General features: G+C 41.5%; 1 protein-coding gene and 1 pseudogene across 9 annotated transcripts in view; one reads left to right on the top strand and one right to left on the bottom strand.

Annotated features, from left to right (window-relative positions):
- amph (amphiphysin) overlaps nucleotides 1–21701 on the top strand; it is a 231425-nt gene that overhangs the window by 159575 nt on the left and 50149 nt on the right. The gene's annotated exons all lie outside the window — the stretch shown is intronic.
- On the bottom strand, nucleotides 25–10974 carry LOC148150101 (uncharacterized; annotated as a pseudogene).

Raw genomic sequence — 21701 nt, 5'->3', positions numbered from 1 at the left:
AATTCATCCAAATCTGACCTGCCTTTATTGCTGTTGCCCCAGAGCTTTCTCAATCAGACGTAAAACAACCAAGCTGCAGGAGTAGCTGGAAATGAAACTGTCATATGATCAATGTTAGCAATGAAATTCCCGCAAAAAGAAAAAGACCAATTTTTTCATACCAATAACAATAAATGGCCATGGTTTAAAGTTTCCACTTTCTTTTGCACCAGTGCACTCTGTCTGCAATTTTACCACTACTTTGGAATTGTTTACAGCAAATAATTGTGGAGCTACAGGTTTTGATTTCACCTTCCTAGCACCTTTTGACTATCTGTCTCAGTATGAGGATGTAGTCTTTGCATTTGTGTCCTCTTCTGAGGCCATGACCTTCCATTCAAATATTCGTTCATCTTTGTTTTTTTTTAATCAAGTGCATAATTTAACAAAGAGCAATATTTATTTCCTGTTCTTTTCCTCTCCACGTGCATCCTCAGTTAGGGGTTTCCACATGACCATAGAAATGTGATTGCTGGCTAATCTGCTTTACCCCTCTATGACTCAGGAACATTGAGACATGTTGTGGTGACTTCATTTTACCATTATAACAGGGATCAACAGAGCAAGTGAATCTGGCACCTTTACTGATATGTATGGTTATAATTATTTGGTGAAACTTGCTAAAGTACCAGGGGAAATAGCTTCTATTACATGCAGTACCTTGGTATCAGAATTAGTGCAGCATCTTTCACAATAATATCTACTTGATAGGTCAGCTGTATAGCTCCGCATGAGCTTAGTCTTTTTTTTATTAGCATATTCTGCAGAGCATGACTGTACTGTTTATCATTAGGTTCTGATAACAAGAAACCAGAACTCTATGGATATTTGAAACTTATTGCTTATTAATACAAAAATCAATCACACATGTCAATTTGAAAAACTGCATCACAGAGTTTCTTATACTTACTTATAGAGACAATAGAGTCTCTTACTTATAGAGTCAGCAAGTTACTCAGAACTGATCCCAATCGAGCACCACTGAGATTCATTGGGAGCTGGCAGGAGCAATGTCCTTCTGTGTAAACATTGGTAAAGTTACAACAATGGAGCAGAAGGAAATTTGATTAATTTCTTGTTCAAACTTACATCAATCTTTCCCTCCTGAAAATAAATGAAACTTTCAAATAAGCAAAACAGCTTGAAAGAAGTGTTAACTAAAATCTGACAGTTTGGGAATTAATTGTAGCTTGAAAGCTACATTGTTGAAATTGTTGCACGGTGTCTACAGTACTCTATCACTTCTTACTAGGAGCAGGTTGGATATTCACAGTGTTGTCAGGAGCCTTGTTCATCAGAGGTTTAATAATTATGCCACCTCATTGTAGCATTGGTTATGAACCATAGTCCTTATTTCTGCTGGGGCCTGTTGTGTACTCTGCTTGTGAAGAGCATCTGCATAATGACTAAGGTTTCTCCAGACATGATGATTCTGTTTTCTTCAGGTGTCTTCTCAGCTTCAACTCTAGCATTTGTTACGACATAGAGACAGACGGTCAAACCAAATCAGCCTTTCTACCTCTATATTTAAACACAATAGCCAGGCTGCTAACCAGGTTCTTGAAAAACCAAAATAAAACAAAGAACTGCAGATGTGGGAAATTTAAAACAATAATTGAAATTGCTGGAGAAATCTGGCAGCATCTGTGGAGAGAAAGCAGAGTTAATGTTTCGAGTCCAATGTATGACTCTATGACTCTTCCACAGAACTAAGTCATTGAACTCAAAACATTAACTTTGCCTTCTCTGCACATATCCTGCCAGATCTGCTGAATTTCTCCAGCTTTCTCTGTTTTCGTTTTTAATAACTAATACCAGATTCGACAAATAATCAATTTCAGAAATCAGTTTGTATTTTCACCATATTACAGAGGAGGAGGTGCTCGACGTCTTAAAACACATAAAGGTGAATAAACCCCCAGCAGCTGATCAGGTATATCCTAGAACTCTGTGGAAAGCTAGGGAAGTGATTACTGGGCCCCTTACTGAGATATTTGTATCATCGATACACAGGTGAGGTGCCGGAAGACTGGAGGTTGGCTGACGTGGTGCCACTATTTAAGAAAGGTGGTGAGGAAAAGCCAGTGAACAATAAACCAGTGAGTCTGACATTGTTAGTGAGCAAGTTGTTGTAGGGCGACCTGAGGGATAGGATCTACATTTATTTGGAAAAGCAAGGATTGATTAGGGGTAGTCAACATGGCTCTGTGCATGGGAAATTGTGTCGCATGACTTGATTGACTTTTTGAAGAAATAATGAAGAGGATTGATGAAGGCAGAGCAGTGGGCATAATCTATATGGACTTCAATAAAGGATTCGACAAGGTATCCAATGGGATACTAGTTAGCAAGATTAGTTGACATGAAATACAGGGAAAACCAGCTATTTGGATATAGAACTGGCTCAAAGGAAGAAGAGAGAAGGCGGTGGTGGAGGGTTTTTTTTCGACTGGAGACTTGTGACCAGTGGTATGCCACAAGAATTGGTGTTGGGTCCACTACTTTTCATCATTTATATAAATGATTTGGATGTCAACGTAGGAGGTATGTTTAGTAAGTTTGCAGATGACACCAACATTGGAGATGTAGTGGACAGCAAAGAAGGTTACCTCAGAGTACAATGGGATCTTTTCAGATGGGCCAATGGGCCAAGGAATGGTAAATGGAGTTTAATTTAGATAAATGTGAGGTGCTGCATTTTGGAAAGACAAATCAGGGCAGGACTTATCCACTTAATGGTAAGCTCCTGGGGAGCGTTGCTGAACAAAGAGACCTTAGAGTGCAAGTTCACAGTGCCTTGAAAGTAGAGTTCCTGGTAATCAGAATAGTGAAGAAGGCATTTGGTGTGCTTGCCTTTATTGGTCATTGTATTGAGTATAAGAGTTGGGAGGTCATTGTGACTATACAGGATAGCGGTTAGGCCACTTTTGGAATACTGCATGCAATTCTGGTCTCCCTGCTGTAGGAAAGATGTTGTGAAACTTGAAAGGGTCAGAAAAGACTTACAAGGATATCAATGTAAGTTTGCTCACTGAGCTGAAAGATTTGTTTTCAGACGTTTCATCACCATACTAAGCAACATAATCAGTGAGCTCCAGTGAAACACTGGTGGTATAACCAGCTTTTTATTTATGTGTTTAGATTTCCTTGGGTCAATGACATCATTTCCTGTGGTGATGTCATTTCATGTGGTAATATCATTTCCGGTTCTTTTTCTCGGGGGTGGTAAATGGGATCCAAGTCACTGTATTTGTTGATAGAGTTCCGGTTGGAAAGCCATGCTTCTAGGAATTCTCATGTCTGTCTCTGTTTGGTTTGTCCTATGATGGATGTGTTGCCCCAGTCGAAGTAGTGTCCTTCCTCAGCTGTATGTAAAGATACTGGTGAGAATGGGTCATGTCTTTTTGTGGCTAGTTGATGCCCATCTATCCTGGTGGCTAGTTTTCGGCCTGTTTGTCCAATGTACTGTTTGTTACAGTTCTTGCAAGGTGTTTTGTAAATGGCATTAGTTTTGCTTGTCGTCTGTATGGGGTCTTTTAATTACATTAGCTGCTGTTTTAGTGTGTTTGTGGGTTTGTGGGCTACCATGATGCCAAGAGGCCTGAGTAGTCCGGCAGTCATTTCTGAAATGCCTTTGATGTAGGGGAGAGTGGCTAGGGTTTCTGGACGCATTTTGTCTGCTTGTTTGGGTTTGTTGCTGAGAAATTGGTGGACTGTGTTCGTTGAATACACAGTATAGGTGATTTTCCTCTGCTCTTCGTAGTTCCTCTGTGATGCAGCGTGTGGTGGCTCATTGAAATAATGTTCTAATGCAGCTTCATTTGTGGGTGTTGGGATGATTGCTTCTGTGATTCAGTATTTGGTCCGTATGTGTTGTTTTCCTGTAGACACTAGTTTGAAGTTCCCCATTGGCTGTTCGCTCGACTGTGACATCTAGGAATGGCAATTTGTTGTTGTTTTCCTCCTCTTTAGTGAATTTTATGCCAGTAAGCGTATTGTTGATGGCCTTAAAGGTTTCTTCTCATTTGTTTTGTTTAGTGATGATGAAGGTATCATCCACGTAGCAGACCCAACGTTTGGGTTGGACGGTTTGCAGAGCTGTTTGATTGAGTCTTTGCATTACTGCCTCTGCTATGAACCCTGATATCAGAGATCTCACGGGTGTTCCGTTGGTTTGTCTGTAGGTTTTGTTGTTGACGGTGAAGTGGGTGGTAAGGCATAGGTCCACTGGCTTGACTATATTGTCATTGCTGATGAAGTTGGTGGTGTTTGGTGGAAATGTCTTTGGTTTTTCTAATAATGTAAGCAGTGTTTCCTTGGCCAGGTTGATGCTGATGGATGTAAACAGGCTATTACGTCAAAGGAGACCATTATTTCCTTCTCTTCTATCTTGGTGTCTTTGATGGTCTTCAGGAATTCTTCGGTGGTGTGGATGGACTGGCGTGAGTCTTCTACTAAGTGTTTTAGTCTTTAGTGTAGCTCCTTGGCTAATCTGCAAGTTGGTGTTCCAAGAAGTGAAACTAAGGGTCTGAGGGGGTTCCTGGTTTGTAAATTTTGGGTAATCTGTAGAAGCATGGTGTGTGGGATCCGTCTGGTTTCATTTTTTGGAAGTTGGTCTTATTTATTTCTCCAGATTTCTGAAGTATTTTGAGTAGGGCTCTGATTCGGTTCTCTAGTTGTGGGGTTGAGTCTATCGCCACTTGTTGGTAAGTGTTGCTATCTGCAAGCAGTGTGTTTGCTTTATCAATGTAATCTCTTTGATTTAAAATGACTGTTAAGTATCCTTTGTCTGCAGGTAAGATAACAATGTTATGACAATGAAATGACATCACCACAGGAAATAACATCACCGCAGGAACTGACATCACTGACCCAAAGAAACCTAAAAACATAAATAAAAAGTGAGCCATACCACCAGTGCATCACTGGAGGCTCATTGATGATGTGGCCTAGTATGGTGACGAAACATCTGAAAACAAACCTTCCAGCTCAGTGAGCAAACATACACCCAAAGCCCTAACCTGAGCTATAAATCTTCTCAAAACTCACAATTTATAAGGATGTTGCCAGGGTTGGAAGGTACGAGTTATATGAAATGGCTGAATAGCTGGAGCTGTTTTCCCTGGAGCATCAGAGGCTGAGGGTGACCTTATACATGTTTATAAAATCATGAGGGGCATGGATCAGGTGAATAGATGAGGTATTTTCCCTAGGGTGAGGGCGGCCTTTGGAGAGCATAGATTTAAGGTGAGAGGAGAAGGATTTAAAAAGGATCTAAGGGGCAATTTTTTTCACACAGAGAGTGATGCGTGTATGGAATGAGCTGCCAGAGAAAGTGGTGGAGGCTGATACAATTGCAACATTTAAAAGGCATCAGGATGGGTATATGAATAGGAAGGGTTTAGAGAGATTTGGGCCAAATGCTGGCAAATGGGACTAGATTTATTTTGGATACCTGGTCAGCATGGATGAGTTGGATCAAAGAGTCTGTTTCCATACTGTACAGCTCTATGACTCTAAAAGCAATCTATTAACAATATAATAACTTTAGCAGAGTAAAGTTAAATGACAAAATATTCTAATTGGTGTAGGCTACAAATCTGAGAACACTTATTTTTGTGCTCCATTCACACAAAAGTCAGGTGGACAAACACAGTTGAGGGATAAATGTAAAAAATTACAAATTGGCCAGATTAGTTAAATACTTGTTCTGCATGCACAGATGATGATTTCCCGGTTGATTTTCTGAATATGCCAATCAGGATTACCTTTGCAGTAATGGCAGTAATACTTGTAACTGAGTTTTCTGTCTGGGAGCTACCAAGAGCTCTTCATGGGTCCTTAGGCAGGGAACTTTCAAATCTTCAGGCAAATTCCTTCTTTCACAAAAACAGTCCAAACCCAATTTAAACTCTGACCACTTCCTGACAGACTGACCATCTTCTCCGTGTGATTCCAGTTACCATTCAACATCTGCTTGAGCATTACATCCTTTTCAGACTTGCTGGAACCAATTTCCAGGTACCGACCTCATTAATAGCTATTTCCTGCTATCTGTTTAAACACAGTGATTTTTCTGCTGAACCTTTCAGTTAGGAATCAACCTGCAAATAACTTCCAGGCCTAGCCTTACAAATAAGCAAAAGATTGTTTCATCTGTTTTCTTTTTAATAGAAGCTGTTACTCACAGTGCAAAAGTCAGCTTTAGTTCTCAGTTCACAGCTCCAAACCAATATTGATAAAATAATAAAATAAAAATGATGAAAAATCAGTGAGGGTTCTAACACATTTCAGAATCTGACATCCACATATTTCTTCATTTGTCTTCCTATTTCCTATTGGCTGAATTTTGACACTGACCCGGTGGCTCAGTGGTTAGCTGCTGCCTCATAGTGCCAGTGACCACAGTTTGATTCCACTCTCAGGCAACTGTCTGTATGGAGTTTGCACATTCTCCCCATGTCTGCATGGGATTCCTCCAGGTGTTCTGGTTTCCTCCAACAGTCCAAAGATGTGCAGGTTAGGTGGATTTGCCTTGCTAAAATGCCCATTATGTCCAGGGATGTGCAAGCTAGGTGGATTAGCCATGAGAAACAGAGTTAGAGGGAAAACAGGTGTGGATCTAGCTGGGATATTCTTCGGAAGGGCAGTGTGGACTCGATGGGCCAAATGGCCTGCGCCCACATTGTAGGGATTTTATGAATTTCTCCACCTCTAAACATAATCAAACTCTTTGTTTTTTATTGTAATTGCAGGCCCAGTTCCTCTTCTCAGGTATATGATTTATTAACTTCAAGCTCAAAGAATCCACACCAAGGAGTAACTTCCCTCCGATTCTTACAGTTAGTAATTACAACACAACAGAGTTATGAATCCAAATTTGTCAATGACACATAGATTGATTCTATCATAAGGAATGTGGACAGTAGCATAAAATCACAGAGATATTGATACATTAAACGATTGAGCAAAACAGTGTTAGATGAATTTTAATGCAGGTAATTGTGAAATCATCCAAAAAAGGAATGTATCTGAGTATTACTTACATGATAAAAAGCAGGGTTTGAGGCAGGGCTGCAGGTGGTATTAGGGAATAGGGGAGGAGAGTGAGGTGGGGGCATTAGGCAGCAATGAGTTTGAGGGAGCCATGTAACAAACTCTCAGGTATGTAGAAACTAGAATATGCCATTTAGTGCTTCAAGTCCTATCTGCATTTCAATGAGATTATGTCTGATCTGGGACCTAACTCCACATAACCATCTTTGCCCAATAGCCCATAATATGTTTGGATAACAAAATCTATCAATCTTGGATTTAAAATTTACAACTGATCTACCATTTATTGCTGTTGTGGAAAAGGGCACAAAATTATGACCAAAAAGTCTGATGGGATGTGAACCTTGACAATTAAAGAATACAAAAATAAACTTGAGAAAGATTTGCTGTAGTTATAAGAGGTCCTGGCTAGACTACATCAAGACTATTACCAACAGTTCTGGACATTACACCTCAGAGAGGCTATATTAGCCTTAGAAGGAATGCAGTAAAGATTCCCCAGAAGCCTATCGGGGCTCCAAGAGTTAGATTATGAGGAGACTTTACATAAGTATTTTCTAGGTTTATGATGATTTATTCGTTCACGGGTGTCACTGACTATCTTTAATTGCCCTTGAGATAATGATGGTGAGCTGCCATCTTTAACCATTTCAATGTTCAGAGGGGAATAGGAACACCTGTAATGCCATTAGGGAAGAAGTTCCAAGACTTTTGACGCAGTGACTGTGAAAGTAAAACAATATAGTTCCAGGTCAAGTAGGTGTGTGATTTGGATGGGAATTTGTAGTGTAGTGATGTTACCATGGATCTGCTGCTTGTTCTTTAAGGTGGTAAAGATGAATGGTTTGGAAATTGGAGCTTTGAGCAGTTGCTGCAGTGTACTTGTAGATGGTGAACACTGCTGCCATGGGCACCAGTGGTGGAGGGAGTAAACCTTGAAGGTGGTGGAAGGGGTTCCAATCAAGCAGACTGCTTTGTCCAGGTTGGTGTTGAGTTTCTTGAGTGTTATAGAGTCATAGAATCAGAGATGTACAACACTAAAACCGACCCTTCGGTCCAACTTGTCCATGCCGACCAGACATCCTAACCCAATCTAGTCCCATCTGCCAGCACCCAGCCCTCTAGACCATTCCTATTAATATACCCATCCAGATGCCTTTTAAATGTTGCAATTGTACTAGCCTCCACCACTTTCTCTGGCAGCTCATTCCATACACAAATAACCCTCTGCGTGAAAAGTTGCCCCTTAGGTCTCTTCTTTATCTTTCTCCTCTCACCCTAAACCTAAGCCCTCTAATTCTGAATTTGCCCACCCCAGGGAAGAGACTTTGTATATTTATCCTATCCATGCCCTCATGATTTTATAAACCTCTATAAGGTCACCCCTCAACCTCCGACACTCCAGGGAAAACAGCCCCAGCCTATTCAACCTCTCCCAAAAGCTCACATCCTCCAATCCTGGCAACATCCTTATAGATCTTTTCTGAATCCTTTCAAGTTTCACAACATCCTTCCGATAGAAAGGAGACCAGAACTGTACGCAATATTCCAAAAGTGGCCTGACCAATGTCCTGTACAGCTGCAACATGATCTCCCTACTCGTGTACTCAATACTCTTGACCAATAAAGGAAAGCATACCAAACATTTTCTTCACTATCCTATCTACCTGCAACTCCAGTTTCAAGGAGCTATGAAACTGCACTCATCTCTGGAACATTATGGGGTGATTTGATTGATGCTTTTTGGATTTTGAAAAGAATTGTTAACACAAATAGAAATAACTGTTTCCCGCAGATTGGACATTTTAGGACAAGAATCTGAAAATCACAACCCAAATCATTCCAGATATCCATTATGAAAAAATCCTTTTGCAAACCGTGGTCAAAGTTGGGAACTTCTTCCACTATAAAAAGTAGCAGATTGTAAATTGCTCAGTTATAAACTTTATATTGAAATGGTATGGAGCCAAGGCAGGTAAACTAAGTTTAAATACAGACCAGCCATGATCTTGAATAGTAAACAGTCTCAAGGAGCTGAAATGCTTACTCCAGTTCTTATGTTTATTAACTCTGTCACATCCCACAGACTTACTAAGAACCTACATTGCTCCAATTCTTTGCTTTCTGTGCACCCTTCAGTTCCACCCTTGACTGCTATGCCTTCAGCTCTGTATTTCCCTCATTGAAAATCACTTCTTTGACCAAGCTAGTTTCATCCATACTAATATTCTCTTATGTGACTCAGAGTAATGGTTTTTCTGATCAAGTTCCTGTGAAGTGTATTAGATGATTTACTGTATTTGACCTGCTACATAAATGTGAGGTGTTATTGTTGATTCCTCTGAAATTCTAACAAACTCTTTGATAGCTTGTTCATTTATTGGATCATTTGTTTTACATTTTAACACATTCCATAATTTTTTACTCCTCTGTGACTTTATCCTGCCCACCTCCCTTTTATTACTGCATAACTTATTGATCATTGTTCTTATACTTTCTGACAAGTTATAATTGCTGTTTTCATTTAGCTCTAATAAGGAAAGGTAACAAAATATTCCTTGGTCTTACCTAATTGACTTTGCCTATTGTCTCTGTGGTGTCTCAGTGGAACATTGATTTGTGTTTTCCATAAATACTAGATATATTGTTCTCATTAAGACTTCATTTTGTGGGTTTTATTACACTTTGGACTCTCACCCTAGACATCCTCATTAACGCCTAATGAGAATCTTCATGTCACAACTCACAGTTGTCAAAACCAGGGGTTTCAGACCTGCAGTCTATCATTAAAATTCATGGCTGAATGAGCCCAGTGAAGGAAACAGTGAAAATATCTTTAACTGGTAGAAATGCAGCAAACATATATTGCTTTACAAATATTATTTCATCATGTTTGCTGCAAAGCCCTTAAATGTTGAGTACAGATATTGAACTCATGGATTTTGCATCTTCGCAATTAAAAATATAGAAAATAGGAACAAGAGTATGTCCTATCAATCTGCTCTGCCATTCAACAGGATCATGAGTGTTCGGTCCTCTATCTCCCATACTCTTTCTTCAGTATATTCAGTTGCTCCACAGTATTATGTGGGAGGGAATTTCACAGTGTTGTGTGGGAGGGAATCTCAGTCTTGTGTGGAAGAGAATCTCACAGTGTTGTGAAGGGAGGCAATCTCACAGTGTTGTGTGGGAGAGAATTTCAGTCTTGTGTGGGAGAGAATCTCACAGTGTTGTGTGGGAGGGAATCTCAGTCTTGTGTGGGAGAGAATCTCACAGTGTTGTGAAGGGAGGCAATCTCACAGTGTTGTGTGGGAGAGAATCTCACAGTGTTGTGTGGAAGGGAATCTCACAGAGTTGTGTGGAAGGGAATCTCACAGTTCTCCAGTTCTTTTCAAACATGCCCTGAACAATCATAACAAAAGAAAACACTGCAGCCAGTTTAATCCCACTCTCCTGTCCATTCCCTAAGTAGTCAGATAGAACATAGAACATAGAACAATACAGCACAGAACAGGCCCTTTGGCCCACGATGTTGTGCTGAACATTTGTCCTAGCTTAAGCACCATCCATGTACCTATCCAATTGCCACTTAAAGGTCACCAAAGATTCTGACTCTACCACTCCCACAGGCAGCGCATTCCATGCCCCCACCACTCTCTGGGTAAAGAACCCACCCCTGACATCTCCCCTGTACCTTCCACCCTTCACCTTAAATTTATGTCCCAGATGACACCAGGTTATAGTTCAACAGGTGTATTTGAAATCATAAGCTTTTGGAGCTTTGCCTCTTTGTCGAGTCAGCAATTTCTCAGCTTGAGGTCCAATACTGGTCTGGCTGCTGTTCTCTATCTCTCTAATGACTGCAGAATGATTGTGCATTTTGCGGATATCTTGGAAATACTGTAACCTGCTACAATAATTATTCTCTGTGGATCTACCCCTTCCTAAATCTCACTTCAATAGCACTATGAATCACAAGGACCTTATATCTAGTTAGAAATGCAAATTATCAAACTTCCAATCTAGCAATTGTCTATAACCTGAAACTCCATTCCATCTTGGAATTAAACAGACTCTGTAAAGTGTAACTGTTTATAAACCTGACATTCCCACCACCTCTCTGTGAAACTCAGAGACTAAGAATCCATATACAGTTAACACAATTGAGTTTATAATTGTGATCTTGCACCTTTTTGTCCCAGCAATTTAAACTGGGTCTCACTGTCCCCAGAGAAGCTAAGCTGCACAAGCTTGTTTCAGGCAGAATTCATGGCATGTAACATGACTGTTCATTCTTCTGGTTTCTTTTAAATTAAAGCGAACATCCCAGAGCAGAACAATCTTGTAAATTTTGCTTTCAAATGTTATTCCTTAACTTTCTAAACTCCATTGCTTAAAAATATTCTTAAATTCTCTTCATTCCTGGTAACATCACAGCGCTGAAAACATGCAATCCTGCCTCACTTTTGAGTAAGACAATAAAACTGGCCTGAAATTTACTGGAAGTCCATAATTGCTCTATATAATTGTGCTGTACATCTGAAGAAAGTACAGTTCTTCTCTGGAGCTCATTACAAGTTGTTCATTGCAACATGATCTTATATGAGGTCAGCTGGAACATAAGGAGCGAGGTGCTTCTTTACATCATGGAGTGGGTGGTTGGGGTGTTGGAGGACAGTGCAGACAGCCCTGGGGATGTTGTGTGCAAAGGTGACCTTACCAAAAAAAGGCCAATGCTGCTTTATCAACATATCCTTCCTCTATTTTCTTCTGTACATACAAGTGTGCTTCCCTTCGCAGATCATTATAACAGACGAGGTACATCTCAGGCAATTCCTGTTCCCCAGGTGTCACATACACATTATAAAAGCACGAGATACAAATTTGCATCATGGTTAATCTGCTATCAGACAATATGTAGCTAAATCTTACACACCAGAAAGTTCCCAGGCTTAATGCTTAGCTTTGATAAGATTGCTGATGTCAATCTATATAAAGATGGGAGCACTTCACATTGTTTTATCACATGAATGGTGCCTAACTCCAATTACTGTTCCTGTCATTTGCAGCTTAGCAGATGCACACAATCTTTCAAGACATTGGTTGGCCTTTTTCTCTGTTTGCTCAACATAATCATGTGATACTTGTAAGGACCATATCTTTTTCATTTTGAACTTTTAAATAGGGTGGTCTGAAATGAGAAAGAACTGTTTTAAAAAAAAACAATGTTTGAAAGAGTGGTGTAGTTTTGAAGCAAGTAACGTGATACTCAAGGCAGGTATCCTGTAAACAACTGTTTGAACAGGCAGTAATTGAAGGACAGTTTGCACCTGAGTTGGAGCCGTGGGTGTGTACTGATGCAACTCCAGTTAGCGACAAGAATTTGATTGGTCGGTAGACCATTAATAATGACGGGGACATTTTGCTTGCCAACATTTGTGGAATTGGTTCTGGGGTGGCTGAGCAGCTTGGAGCTGGAAACAAGTTATAGTGAAAGAGAAAGGAAAAAAGAAGTGCACAGCTCTCCTCTGAGCCCAAAGGCTGCCTGTTCTCTGTAGTCAAAAACTCAGTTCAAACTTGAAGAAAAACTGATTACCTCTCCTGCATAATTTGCTGTAAGCTATGAATTTTGAATTGATAAATCAGAGACGTTTTCCAAGTGAATCAGCTGTTATGTATTTCTTACATCTGGAATTATCCAGAGAAAGACAGCTGAATATCAAATTATCTAGCAAGGTGAAGAACAATCAGCTCAACATCAGAAATGCAAAGCAAAGACCACTGAACTGACTTTTCCAGCTTTTCTACCTCTACTCACAATTTGTGTGTGTGTGTGTGTGTGTTGTAAGTTAAAAGGGAATTAGAGTTTTAATTGAAGTAATATACAAATGGTTTATACCAGTTTATCTGTAGCTATGGACTAATTACTTGTAATAAATAATCATTCTTGTTTAGGACAGAAACCTGATCCATACTTTCTATCAACTGTAGTCTGTAAGTCAGATAAATTGGGAGATTGTGTATACCCTTTAAAAAAATACTATTTGGTACAATTGTGGGAATACTAGGGCTCGATTTACAGTGCGCTACCCCAGTTTGGAGTATCACATTGAAGTACAGTCAGAGTGACCTACAGTACAGAAAAAGGGCTTCAGGGCCATCATGTCCATGCTGGTCAAAACCAACCACCAAACTATTCTAATTCCATTTTCCAGCTCTTGGCCCATAGTCTTATATGCCTTGGCATTGCAAGTGCACATCTAAAAACTTCTTGAAGACGTTATAATTATATCACCATAATCATCATCCTGGCACATTCTGTTAGAATGTCTCATCTCTATACACATAGCCCAAGTGCCTTGGTTAAAAAGAGTAAAATTACCCAGGCATTCCATTCCTCATTACCTCCCTAAAAGTTCATGGCAATGTGCATGTGAGCATCCAGTGAGGGTCAGAATAAATGTTATGCCTCCATTGTTAAATGGCCTGTCAACACTGCATCTGGAGCCATAAGTGTAACCAGGTTCACTTGGATGAGGCATCATTGGGCTCTTTGCACCTGTAAATGATGAATTTCTAAGAAAAGTGAAATAGAAATGCAGAATGGCAATCTGCAAATTTCTAATGTGAGTATGGTATCAGTGAAAGTGGGAGATAGAGGAAGACATTTCTAGCATCTCACCACAGCAGGGAGATGTTCTGCCTGCAAGCACAGTTGAAGATTTGGTTTGCAGTATATCCACTAATTTGCTGGTAGGGAATGCTGCCTTCCATGAGTGTGATATTGGAGAACATCCCCATTAGATTAATTCTGGAACCCATTTTCTACGCTTAATGTTTTATGTGAACACTGACCTTTGAAAAATGTATCCCATGCTCTTGTGCTTCATTGTTTTAATGTTTTTTCTGAGAAACAATTTGTACTAACAGATAACCTTCTGTTGTAATCTGAAGCCTTGCTTGCTTACATCAGCTCAACAATTAATCCAGAAATGAAAATTGCTCGAAGGCATTTGTTGCTCATAGGAATATTCAATTTTGTTCCAAGAGAATGAAACAGATCAAATTCAGTACCAACCGAATTACTAATTTGTAGCTCTCTGTCAATCAAATGTTGACATTGAACTGAGGGACTGAAGAAGACTTTGTACAAGATGATAAATGAAGTAAGCAATTAGACTAGATTAGATTCCCCACAGCGTGGAAACAGGCCCTTCGGCCCAACAAGTCCACACTGACCCTCCGAAGAGTAACCCATCCAGACCCATTCCCCTCTGACTAATGCAGCTAATACTTTGGGCAATTTAGCATGGCCAATTCACCTGGCTTACACATCTTTGGACTGTGGGAGGAAACCGGAACACCTGGAGGAAACCCATGCAGACACAGGGAGAATGTGCAAACTCCACACAGGCAGTTGCCCGAGGTGGGAATTGAACCCGGGTCCCTAGCGCTGTGAGACAACACTGAGCCACCATGCCATCCCAAATTCAGATAAAATAGCCTGGTCCCCCTTGACCTTGACTGACTCTTAAGTTTTTGTCTGCTCTGCCTTTCCGTGAAGTCTATTCCAAAGAACAAACTTTTAAGGCAGAGGCTGTTAGCAAGCACGTTCGGCCATTGGCTGACTATATTAACTTTCCAGTCTGACGTCTGACGTCGAGGTATCCAACACATTTGACGTTGAAACACAGGTGTGGAAGGCTCTCAGTCATGGCAAAAATGGTGGTCAAGCCCAGAAATCACATCCGCTCTTGAACACAACTATTCCTATTCTCATGGGGTAGGATTTGCACATGCACAGTTCATTGAGGCAACTGCCCTTTTAAATCATTTAAACTACATATAATCCTGTATGCGTTTGGTAGCCTAGGAGAGTGCAATCTGAACTAAGCAAAGTAGATTTTACAAGGGCTGAATTTCTCCATGTCTTTGGATGCCCAAACTTTGGAGAGGTAAAGCACCCCTTTAAATGTGGGATCCCAGAAGACCACTGGGGAAAGTTAAGCAGGGAAGCTAATATACCCTTTGGAAGGGTAACTAATTAACAATCACATTCATTGGAATTATTGACAGCTCTGACAAAATCAATTATCCAAATTATCAAAAGGAACTATCAAGGGCATCAAGAGGACCTGTCAAGAGGGCTGTCAAAATTGTCAAGACAATCAGTTAAGGGATCCTGTCAAGAGGACCTATAAATGGGAAGTTGTCAAAGGGAATTGTTAAACTTTCAAGACGTTTAAAATTCTTGCTCTTTAAAACTTTGAAAAATATGCCTGGAATGTTATAATAAAAATGCTCAATTTGTCTGTGGGTGTAAGCCACTGAATTATAGTTGAATGATTTCAGCAACTAGGTAAAAACAAGGACTGCAGATGCTGGAAACCAGATTCTAGATTAGAGTGGTGCTGGAAAAGCACAGCAGGTCAGGCAGCATCCGAGGAGCAGGAAAATCGATACTCCTGATGAATGGCTTTTGCCCAAAATGTCGATTTTTCCTGGTCCTCGGATGCTGCCTGACCTGCTGTGCTTTTCCAGCACCACTCTAATCTAGACTCTGATTTCAGCAACTATCTGCTATTACCGTAAGGAGGGTGCCATTTCACAATTTGATTGACAGCCTCGAAATAGTTATAGACTCTGCAGTTTGACCACAAATGAATACCAGTGCTTATGGTCATATGGGATTGTGCATTTGAATTAAATGTTTATTTTATAAGGCTGTATATAGTTGAATGAATGTGAGGGCAATAAATTTGTTTATAAGAGAGTATTTTTCACTGAAATGAAAACTGCAATACACGCTTATTAATTTTTTTATAAATTTATTTAATATGAGCTTTACTTAATAGTACTTTATTTTATCTCATCCCTGATGAATCCTGAGGTCAAACCATGGGTTGGCATGGAGGTGTAAGGACACTAGGTGGTATGTGAGAGGCATGTTTTGGCATCAGTTGACATTAAATTGCCACAGAGGCTGTAAAGGTTTATGGGTGTTGTGAGAGGTTAGCATTATGGACATTAAGGGTTATAAGGGTGATGGCAGGGCATGAGATAGCATGGATGGGGTATGGCGGTGAGTGGCAGAGTGTTTTTGAAACTTCAATATAGTGTCATTATGCCAAGACAAACCTTTTGCCTGTCTTCAAACTCAGCATCCTCTGCTTTCAATCTGGAGCTGCCCACTCCCGACTTTCAATGTAACCCATTTCCATGTCTGGAATGAAAATCCATCCAAAATAGGCAGCCACTTTTAAAAGTTGAGTTCACAAAGCCAAAATGTATTCTGACTCATTGATGAAAGTCAAACCCATAATCTTGTCAGACATTTTAGTGCAATATTGAGGAAGTGTTGCAATGTCAGATATGTTGGTTTTCATGTAAGATATCAAAACAATTTTCAGGATGAATTTTCAATGGGATCAGCTTGGGTCGCCTTAATCAATAATAAAGGAATTAACTGTACAAATGCAGGTGAATGGGTATGGTCTTATAGCAATTATAGAGATATAGCTACAAGGAGATCAAAACTGGGAATGAAGTACTCGGGGTAGAGTCAAATAGTATGGCACTGGGAAAGCACAGCAGGTCAGGCAGCATCCAAAGAGCAGGAAAGTCAACGTTTCAGATATAAGTCCTTCATCAGGGGAATGTGACTTCTCAAAAGGACAGGCAGGAAGGAGAAGGTGGTGGGGTATCATTGTTGAAACAGGATGAAAAACGATTGAAAAAAAACATGCAATGTGTCAAAGATCAGTGGTAGGCCAGATGATTGGGAAAGTTTTAAAAACCAACAAGATAACCATATAACAAATTAAAGAGATACAAAGTACAATTTGAGGGTAAATTTGCAAGTAGTATCAAGATGGACAGCAAGAGATTCTTTAGCAAATAAAAAGGAAGAGGGTAGCCAAAACGAATGCGGACGCCTTGGAGAATGAGGGTAGGAAATAATTTTGGAGAACCAGAAAATGGCAGAAGAGTTAAGTAAATATTTTACATCAGTATTCACAGTGGAAGACATGAATAGCATCCCAAAAACATTAGATATTCCAGAAGAAAAAGGAGGAGATGAAATAAATACAACAGCAATCACTAGAGGAAAAAGTGCTCGGGAAAGTAATGGGGCTAAAGCCCGAGAAGACCCCTGAATGTGATGAGCTGTAACTTAGGATATTAATGTAAGTAGGTACAGAGATAGTGGTCACACCAATTGTATTCTTCCAAGAATCCTTAGATTCTGGAAAAGTCCCAGAAGATTGGAAAACTGCCAAAGTTACATCTTTATTTAAATAAGGAAGGAGACAAAAAAAAGGTAACTACAGGTCAGCTAGCATAACATCTGTTTTTGGGACAATGTTAGAGTCAATTAAAAGGATATAATAACAGAGCATTTAGAAATGCGTTACATGACCAAACAGCATCAGCATAGCATCATGAAGGGCAATTCATGCCAGATAAGTTTACTGGCATTCATTGAGGAGGTAACAAGCAGACTAGATAAAGGAGAAGCAATGGATGTAATATATTTAGATTTTCAGAAGGTGTTCTACAAGGTACCACACGTTAGCCTACTTAATAAGATGTTGTTGGAAATAGTGTATTAGCATGGATACAGAGTTGGCTAGCTAATAGAAGACTAAGTTTTGATGAGGGATCATCAAGGGACCCTAAAGGATACAGGCTGGCAAATTGTAACTAATGGTGTTCCATAGGGACCAGTGCTGGGGCCACAGCTAATTATAATGTAAATTGTTGACTTGGATGAGGAGCACAAACCATCTACAGCCAAATTTGCAGATGGCATAGGAATAGCTGTGAAGAAAAGTAGTAAGCATGACACAAAGAGTCTGCAGAGATTTATAGACAGGTTAGGCAAGTGGGCAAAAACTTGGCAGATAGAGTATAATGTGGGGAAATGTGACATTGTGCACTTTGGCAGGAAGAGTAGAGGAGTAGTGTATGGTTTAAATAGTGAATGACTACGCAAAGCAGCAGCAGAGAGGGATTTGAGAGTCCTCCATGATAAATCACAAAAATCTCATACAATTTCAGCAGGCATATGGAAGATAAATGGAATGGTGACATTTATTTCAAACATAATGAAATATATTATGAGGGGAAATTTTGGTAAAATTATATAAGACACTAGTCAGACTACTCCTAAAATATTGTGAACAGTTTGGGGCCCTTTAAGGAAAGATATGCTGACATTGGAGGCAGTCAAAGAAAGTTCACTAGGATGCCACCAAGTATGGAGGGACTGCCTTATGAGGAGAGGTTGAGTAGATTGGGCCCATACCTGTTGAAAGGATGATAGGTGATCTTTTTGAAACATACAAAATTCTTAGAAGACTTGATGGGTAGGTGTGGAAAAGTTGGTTCCCCTTGTAGGAGAGTCTAGGACCAGAGGGCATAATCTCAGAATAACTGGTCATACATTTAGGAAGGTGATGAGAGGAATTTCTGGTTTGAGGGTTGTGAATCTGTGAAATTCTTTACCACAGAGGGCTATTGAGGCTGGGTCATTAAGTATTTTCAAGGCTGCCATAGATTTTTAGTCAGTAAGGGTATTCATGCTGTTACTGGTACTTTTATTCCACAAACTATAATTTCACTCACAAATCTGTTGTGTTATACTGTGAACTGTTTTTTTGGAAGTCCACATAACATCAACAGCATCAACAGCATTGCCCTGGTCAACTCTCTCTGTCACCTTTTCAAAAAGGAGAAAGTGAGGACTGCAGATGCTGGAGATCAGAGCTGAAAATGTGTTGCTGGAAAAGCGCAGCAGGTCAGGCAGCATCCAAGGAACAGGAGAATTGACGTTTCGGGCATAAGCCCTTCTTCAGGAATGAGGAAAGTGTGTCCAGCAGGCTAAGATAAAAGGTAGGGAGGAGGGACTTGGGGGAGGGGCGTTGGAAATGCGATAGGTGGAGGGAGGTCAAGGTGAGGGTGATAGGCCAGAGTGGGATGGGGGCGGAGAGGTCAGGAAGAAGATTGCAGGTTAGGAAGGCAGTGCTGAGTTCGAGGGATTTGACTGAGACAAAGTGAGGGGAGGGGAAATGAGGAAACTGGAGAAATCTGAGTTCACCCCTTGTGGTTGGAGGGTTCCTAGGCGGAAGATGAGGTGCTCTTCCTCCAACCGTCGTGTTGCTATGGTCTGGCGATGGAGGAGTCCAAGGACCTGCATGTCCTTGGTGGAGTGGGAGGGGGAGTTGAAGTGTTGAGCCACGGGGTGGTTGGGTTGGTTGATCCGGGTGTCCCAGAGGTGTTCTCTGAAACATTCCGCAAGTAGGCGGCCTGTCTCCACAATATAGAGGAGGCCACATCGGGTGCAGCGGATGCAATAAATGATGTGTGTGGAGGTGCAGGTGAATTTGTGGCGGATATGGAAGCATCCCTTGGGGCCTTGGAGGGAAGTGAGGGGGGAGGTGTGTGCGCAAGTTTTGCATTTCTTGCGGTTGCAGGGGAAGGTGCCGGGAGTGGAGGTTGGGTTGGTGGGGGGTGTGGTCATGGGGGGAGTGGTCTTTTCGGAGCGCTGATAGGGGAGGGGAGGGAAATATATCCCTGGTGGGGGGGTCCGTTTGGAGGTGGCGGAAATGACAGCAGATGATACGCTGTATATGGAGGTTGGTGGGGTGGTAGGTGAAGACCAGTGGGGTTCTGTCCTGGTGGCAGTTAGAGGGGCGGGATTCAAGGGCGGAGGAGCGGGAAGTGGAGGAGATGCAGTGGAGGGCATCGTCGACCACGTCTGGGGGGAAATTGCAGCCATTCAAGAAGGAGGTCATCTGGGTTGTACGGTATTAGAACTGGTCCTCCTGGGAGCAGATGCAGCAGAGACGAAGGAATTGGAAATATGGGATGGCGTTTTTACAGGGGGCAGGGTGGGAGGAGGTGTAGTCTACTACAAACCGACCGACTCCCACAGCTACCTGGACTACAGGTAGGACCAGTTCCAATATGGTACAACCCAGATGGCCTCATTCTTCAAAGACCGCAATTTCCCCCCAGACGTGGTCGACGATGCCCTCCACCGCATCTCCTCCACTTCCCGTTCCTCTGCCTTTGAGCCCCATCCCTCCAACCGCCACCAGGACAGAAACCCACTACCACGCCACCAACCTCCATATAAAGCGTATCATCTGCCGTCATTTCCGCCACCTCCAAACGGACCCCACCACCAGGGATATATTTCCCTCCCCTCCCCTATCAGCGCTCCGAAAAGACCACTCCCTCCGTGACTCCAACATCAGGTCCACACCCCCCACCAACCCAACCTCCACTCCCGGCACCTTCCCCTGCAACCGCAAGAAATGCAAAACTTGCGCCCACACCTCCCCCCTCACTTCCCTCCAAGGCCCCAAGGGATCCTTCCATATCTGCCACAAATTCACCTGCACTTCCACACACATCATTTATTGCATCCGCTGCACCCAATGTGGCCTTCTCTATATTGGGGAGACAGGCAACCTACTTGTGGAACGTTTTAGAGAACACCTCTGGGACACCCGGATCAACCAACCCAACCACCCCGTGGCTCAACACTTCAACTCCCCCTCCCACTCCACCAAGGACATGCAGGTCCTTGGACTCCTCCATCGCCAGACCATGGCAACACGACGTTTGGAGGAAGAGCGCCTCATCTTCCGCCTAGGAACCCTCCAACCACAAGGGATGAACTCAGATTTCTCCAGTTTCCTCATTTCCCCTCCCCTCACTTTGTCTCAGTCAAATCCCTCGAACTCAGCACCGCCTTCCTAACCTGCAATCTTCTTCCTGACCTCTCCGCCCCCGTCCCACTCTGGCCTATCACCCTCACCTTGACCTCCCTCCACCTATCACATTTCCAACACCCCTCCCCCAAGTCCCTCCTCCCTACCTTTTATCTTAGCCTGCTGGACACACTTTCCTCATTCCTGAAGAAGGGCTTATGCCTGAAACGTCGATTCTCCTGTTCCTTGGATGCTGCCTGATCTGCTGCGCTTTTCCAGCAATACATTTTCACCTTTTCAAAAACCCAAGGAAGTTAGTTGGCATGATTTTAAATATGATTTTCCAGTAAGAAATCCATACTTGCTTTTCTTAATTAGCCCACATTTATCCATGTGGCAATTAATTGATTTGGCATTATTGTTTCCAGCAGTTCCCCATCACTGAAGTTGAATTGATTGGCCTGTAATTGTTGGGCTTATCTTTAGACCCACTTTTGAACAAGGATATAACTTCTGTAATTTTCCAATCTTCTGGCATAATCACCAAGTCTAAAAAAACTGCAGGGCACTGTCCATATTTCTTCAATTTCCACTCTCACTTCTCTCACTATTCTTGGATGCATCTCATCTGGTCACAGTGTTTCATCAACTTTACATACAGTTACCTATCCAACACCACTTCCTTGTAAACTCTCCTAGTGATTGAATTAACTCCTCTTTCTCCATGCATGGTCTGTGCAGCATCTTCTCTCTTGGTCAAGACAAATGCAAAATATTCATCCAAGCAATTGATATAACTTCTAAATAGTTGAGGTACCAGCACTGATCACTATGTGACTCCGGGAGGTGTAGCTTGCCAACTTGAGAAAGGTACACTGCAATTTC

The sequence above is a fragment of the Chiloscyllium plagiosum genome, unplaced genomic scaffold (genome assembly GCF_037043375.1).
Source record: "Chiloscyllium plagiosum isolate Xiang-an unplaced genomic scaffold, Cpla_swu_hap1 HiC_scaffold_4, whole genome shotgun sequence".
Classification (NCBI taxonomy): domain Eukaryota; kingdom Metazoa; phylum Chordata; class Chondrichthyes; order Orectolobiformes; family Hemiscylliidae; genus Chiloscyllium; species Chiloscyllium plagiosum.
This window is presented reverse-complemented; position numbering and strand designations above follow the sequence as displayed.